The following is a 6936-nucleotide window of genomic DNA, read 5'->3' as shown; positions in this document are numbered from 1 at the left end:
AGCGTACCCATAATTCAAGTGGAAAATATGTATGTGTTCTGAATTAATGAAAGAAAAACAGCATCTAAGCATATTTGATAACCTGCTGAGTATTCATGAAGCGTTTGAAATTGTTTGAAGGTGTTATGCAGCAAATTGCAATTTCAAAGTATCTTAATAAAACATAAAAAGCAAAAACCCTGACATGCCATCTAAATGCCAGAATTGACTGGATATGGGGTAGATTGGCCGTTACCTAACTCCCTCATTAAAAATGGCAATATAGTATGATCAAATCAACTGAACGTTGTGATGTAATGGAACCATTCTAATCAATAACCATGGTTTACATCCAATCTTTCAATACCTTATGGAATTTCACGTGAACTATCTATCCGTTCATCTCAACAATTCTTTGGTGTATTGGGAATGTGAGAGCTTTAATGGTTTTCATTAGCCATACTTAGAAATTCTAGTCTCAAGCTATGTCCTTTGAAAACAGGAGAAACAGGGGAAAACAAAGCCCTTTTTTAGTTTAATTTCTCATTTCTAATCCCATTACTTATGTGATTAAACTCCAGACCGTGTCTCATCAGTCCCAAAGTGTCTCCAGTCGAAAACCCTAAGCTCTGTCTCAGAGGAAGCCCAGTGAGACAGATACAGCTGGGTGGACATCTTGGATCCGCCCAGCACCCTGACTATGGTATAAATCCATCGCGGGGCTTTGTTGCTCAGACAGGCTTATGGTCCCATCCTAAATCAGAGAGTCCAGACTTGCAAGGGATGACAGTCTGTCTCTTCACAGATCAATAGCAATGAGAGGGAATGGATTTCAATCCTCAAGATTCGAGAACTGCTCAGGTTCCAGCCAGAGAGCGAGACAGGTCCACAAGTATCATGCATATTTGAATGGCAAATGGAATATTGCACCCCTTTAAGTGATGATGATGGCTTGGTCAATGTTGTTTATGCCCAATGAGACCTGTTGCAGAGAGCATCAGCGGGGACTAGCAGACCATGCATCACTTTGAGAGGGGTGGCATTCCTATTGTATGCAAATGGTTTGGGAGAGGAGGTGGATATTTAATTTAGATCCTCAAGGACTTTTTTTTGTGTGTGTGTGTGTGTGTGTGTGTGTGTGTGTGTGTGTGTGTGTGTGTGTGTGTGTGTGTGTGTGTGTGTGTGTGTGTGTGTGTGTGTGTGTGTGTGTGTGTGTGTGTGTGTGTGTGTGTGTGTGTGTGTGTGTGTACAAATATAATTCAGTCAGAATCCCCTTCATAGGCATCATGACGAAAGGATTAGTATATGAAAGAAGAAAAACTAATGCTCCAATAGCATTAAGATGGTTTCATTGAATTGACTTGGCTCTTCTATTTGACCTGCTGTGTGCTGGGAGATCATGCTCTGTAAAAATACATTCTTGTCTCACTCTGAGAACTCACAGCAAAATAGCGGAGCCATTTCTCTTTTTTTTCATTTTGTGTTGGAGAGAGAAATAGAAACTTGTTCAAACGCTTTTCACTGCTCATGTCCTCTACTGTAGTATAGAGCACAGTGTCAGTATATTCTGTCCTCGTGGAAACTTTCAGACAGAAAAGTACAAATTGAATTCCTCCCGGATAGATTGTTCAAACTGAAATGTCTCCCACTGATAGAATTAGTTCAGCAGCCCTTAAAGATACATCCTACCTTCAAACACCAAAGTGTCAATGAATGAATGGGTGAACAGATGAACGGATTAATTAATGAATGAGCAAAGAAACAAACAAATCAATGTATGAACACCAAGCTACCGGTAAAGTGAAAACTAAAGCATTCAACAGTCAACGCTTGGCTGGATTGACCTGAAGAAATGATGGTGATGGAATGAATGTATGAATGAGCAAACAAACAAGTCAACAAACACTTTTCCTGCCACACGAGCCACCATTTAAATCAATAGCCATGGCTTTCATCTCTTAAGGACAGACACTGCTCTCCCTTGGTCTCTCCTGAGTGGTCCTCCCTAATCAGCCAATCAATCGCTATTACACCCAAGTGCCACACCAGCACATAGCAGCCAGATTTGGCCACACACACACACACACACACACACACACACACACACACACACACACACACACACACACACACACACACACACACACACACACACACACCAGAGCAACATCTTGACATTGTTTGTGGACAAGGCAATGCTCTGATGTGCTGACACTTCTTTTCACAAGGAATTACGATGAACACTTGGTGCTGAAGTTAGATATGATGTACAGCCAGGAAAAATATGGCACTAAAATACTTTGTGATTTTAAATGCAATTATTGGTTTATCTCAGGCCACACCGTAGACCATAAAAACGAGCCACAAATCCATCATAACCGGGTGTAATCATTCAAATATATTGGCGACTGAAACATGGGGTGACCTATGGAGGCTCCTCAGACGAGGAAGGAGAGGACCATCCTACTCAGTGAATATCAGAAATATAAAAATTGTGAAACATTGAAAAAGTTATCTTTTTTAGAAAGAACTATACTAAATATATTCACATGTCACCGAATAACTCATTAAAACACACTGTTTTGCAATGAAGGTATACAGTAGCATCAACAGCACCCTCTAGGGTAGCGCCATGGTGTCATCCTCCTCTGGGTACATTGACTTCAACACAAAACCCTTGAGGCTCATGGTTCTCACCGCCTTCCATAGACGTACACAGTAATTATGACGACTTCCGGAAGACGTCCTCCAACCTATCAGAGCTCTTACAGTATGAACCAACATTTTCAATCAAAGGACCAGAGAATGAATCTAGTACTGAAAGCATAAGCTACAGCTAGCTATGCCTGCAGTACATCAAATGTGGTGAGTAGTTGACTCAAAAAGAAAGAAAGACAATAGTTAAACAGTTTGGAACAAACAATTAAGGAGAAGCAGCAGAGAGAGCGAGAGAGAGAGCTAGCTATATATTGTTATATATTCTTTCTTTACCTTTCACTTATTTAGCTAGCCAATGCATCAAACAGAGAGGAGTGCTATTTATGTTAGCTAGCTGGCTTAAGCTATCTAACACTGTGACTCTTCCAAGTATTGGTAAGATTTCAGTTTTATACATTTATTTCCACCAGACCTGCCGGTGTAACTGCTAAACTGCTTGCTGTACACTGTTCTGTTTTTCGACAATAACGGTAATATGATGACAACAATGTAGGCTGTGTAGCAGTTAGCAGTTATGGTGTGAAGGTTTGGCTTGAGGAGGTTTTTGCTCCTGGTCACAGACAGCTGTTGTGTGAAGTCCACAAACGAAGGGAAAAGATGAGAGGAGGAGAGCCCGTGGATGCGGGAAAGAATTATACAATGAGCAAAGTGATGACGCTGTATGTGGCTGCTATGAAATTGACCTGTGTGTGCGGGTGATCAGAGGTGTTTTCATTCCTCCGATTCTGTTGCAAAACGTTTCTGAAATGGAAACAAATGGAACAAAGGGACCTACCTGAATAAGTCCAATAGAAACTCTTGTTTTAGTTGCAACACTAAATGTTTTGCAACTGTTTGGACTAATGATTACAGTTTTTTACAGTCACTTTGGCACTAATTTCGGAACCTTGATGTCATTTTTCAAAACTCTAGACACAAAACTGACAACCAATGATCAAAATGCTCATTTTTCAAGACTCTTAACACTTTTTCCAATTGCTTGGATACAATACACATAAAGCTAAGATCATTTGTTCATTGAACTAAATCACCTGTTCAAAATCACACAATTTAACATCAAAGTACTACCATTTCAAAATGCAATTCACACATTACATCTGAAATGACTGTCTATTAATTTCATTACAATGATCTAACTATCAATTGATACAACTGCTCAAAATGATAAGTAACTGTTGCGTTACTCTTAATGCATAGTTTTACGGAAACTGACGAAGAATATTCCATGTTTAGATCATGAAAGTTTCAGGATAACGAGATCCTTTGACACCATTTACCGTGGAACATGAACCAATTGGACTATGGATGTAATATTTCATCATCATTCTTTATCAGACACAGTTTCTATGGTCCCATGTACCACTTTTCCAGACCATGTTTTCAGATTTGACATTAGTGTACACTCACCGGCCACTTTATTAGGTACACCCCTTTTGCCTCCACAACAGCCTGAATTATTCACGGTGTTGTACGTTAAGAGACACCAGTGTTTTAAACAGCTGTTATTTGAGCGTTTGTGGCCTTTCTGTTAGCTTGAATGAGTCTGGACATTCTCTTCTGACCTCTCTCATTAACAAGGTGGTTTTGCCCACAGAACTGCCGCTCACTGAATGTGTTTAGTTTATCGCACCATTCTCTGTAAACTCTAGAGACTGTAGTGCGTAAAAATCCAAGGAAGGCAGCTGTTTCTGAGATGCTGGAATCACCATGTGTGGCATCAACAATCATACCACGGTCAAAGTTGCTTAGATTACGCATCTTGCCCGTTCTAATGTTTGGTCAAACAACATCTAAACATCTCTCTACTCTATATACTCTATATATTGAGTTGCAGGCAGCCACATGATTCGCTGTTCGAATGTAACCGTCCTTGATGAGCTAAATCGGGTCTGTAGAGCTGATGGCATGACCTATGTCATTGTGTGGGATAATGTCAGGTTCCACCATGCTCAAATGGTGCAAGCATGGTTTCAGGCCCATCCACAATTTACCACCCTGTGCTTACCCCCATACTCTCCTTTTCTTAACCCGATTGAGGAATTTTTCTCCACATGGAGGTGGAAGGTAAATGGTAGGCGCCCTCACGAATAAGCCACCCTTCTCCAGGCCATGGATGATGCATGCAATGACATCACGGCAGACCAGTGTCAGGCCTGGATTCGCCATGCCCGAAGATTCTTCCCAAGATGTTTAGCTAATGAAAACATCCATTGTGATGTGGAGGAGAACCTGTGGCCAAATCCACAAGACAGGGTTGATGGAAATATAGAAGTACAGTAATCAATCTTTTGTTTTTCTTTTTACAGTAAGCCAGGTGAGGAACACTGCAGTTGACCTTGAACTGTTTTTTCTTTTTTTTGTAGCTAATTATTTTTGCTTTGATTCAAAGAAACCTATGTTGTGATTTTATTGTATTTCATCAATAAATGTCATATTTTGTTCAATGATTCCACTGTGTCTGTAGTATTCTCTCTACTAGTCATTTTACAGTGATGTATTTAAGTGTAGTAGCATAATGAAACATATATCACATATTTTGTACTACAATATTTAATGATTGTACGAACAACTACACAGTGAAACTATCGGTATCTTGTGTGTGGGTGATCTAAATGAATGGTCCTATGGTATTTCATGATAAATTAGTTATTTGAACCAATGATTCTGCAAGGTCAAGGTTTCTTTAACGATATGAATGCACAATGTAATGTTTTGAACATTGGACAGCCTGTGTTACAAGTAATGACCGTTTTGAGTTTTGTGTCTAGAGTTTTGAAAAATGACCACAAGGTTCTGAAATTAGTGCCAGAGTGATTGTTAAAAACTGTAATCCCCAGATCAGCTAGATGCAAGCAAGAGTATGCAATACAGTATTGAATGTGTCACCTTGATTACTCCAATTTGTATCTCGACCTGTGCACCTACGTTATACATTTTCATTTGTAGTCTAGGTTGTAGCAACCTCACAATTTGTCCTCCCTAATCTTAAACGCCACCGACCACCACTGTATGCTTTAGGACAGAGATTGGGTACAGTGATAGTGGTGAAAACATTTGAAAACCACAATATCCCACCACTAAGACAGAACAGACAGACTATACAGCACAACTCTATTTGGCCCTATTGTTCAAATGGCATAAAAGATTGAAAGAGCCGATTTGGCAGCAGAAACAAATAATCACAGTGTTACTGTGGTCCTAAGAGGGCTCTATTGAATGCATAACAATGAAGCTTGATTGGAATTGATAGCTGCTTTGAATGCTTCGATGTTCCTCTCAGCTGACTCATTTGTTATAGGGCGACCTTTGACACGTCAGGGAATGCCATTGGCTAACGAGCTATTTAGCCAAAGTTAGAGAGGGGTCAAAAAATGTGTGCTTTCTATCAAAAGGACTGGCATTCTGTTGAAGAGATGGGCTATAGGAACACCATTAATCAAAAGCGCTTTTACTGCAGTGGGCTAAATCAGGGTCACACAGTGTATCTTAGTAGTCTTAAACAAATCTACTTTGAAACAAAAGTATTCGGTTATGAGCTTAAAAAAAGAAGACACCTGTACCATGTCAGATATAGAGTTGAAATGTATTCAATTTTGAGTTTGCATCTCAATATTACACTTTATATACATCCCAAAAGGCTGAAATAGAACAAAACCACTTGACATAGAAACACCAGATTTTCTTCAAGTTTTTAGAAATAATGTTAATTAATTATTAAATTATGAAAAATATTAATAACATCCCACCCATGAGGCCACTAGAGAGCGATTTGGTCATTTGACTGCAGGAAAGGGGTGTTATGATAGCTATCCATTCAAAGCGGTTGTCTGTTTTTACTAGTCTCGACCACTTTACCGTAGCAATTAGCCTGGGGAAGAGGTTTGTTAATTACCTAAGGAGGCACTCATTCATGACACATTATAATTTGTATTCAATAAAATGTCAACCTACACCGACAGAAACATCATAGAACAAGCACACATGGGAAAACTACATACTACTACTACGTACAGTTCCTAGTCTCTGTAACAAACATAGTCAGCATGAAAAAATGCAGAGGTGTGTAAGTGTTAGAAAGGTGCTGCTGACCTCTGCCATTTTTTCTCCCTCGGAGCGATCAAGGCCACCGTGGAGAAATGGGCCTGGAGTCAAGGGCTTCCCCCCAGGCCACCAGCCCCCACCAGCCTCCCCGGCCCCAAGTCACCAGCCCCCCAGACACCTGCACTTACAGGAGTCAAC

This window comes from Salvelinus alpinus, chromosome 30 (genome assembly GCF_045679555.1).
Source record: "Salvelinus alpinus chromosome 30, SLU_Salpinus.1, whole genome shotgun sequence".
NCBI classification, from domain to species: Eukaryota; Metazoa; Chordata; class Actinopteri; order Salmoniformes; family Salmonidae; genus Salvelinus; species Salvelinus alpinus.
This window is presented reverse-complemented; position numbering follows the sequence as displayed.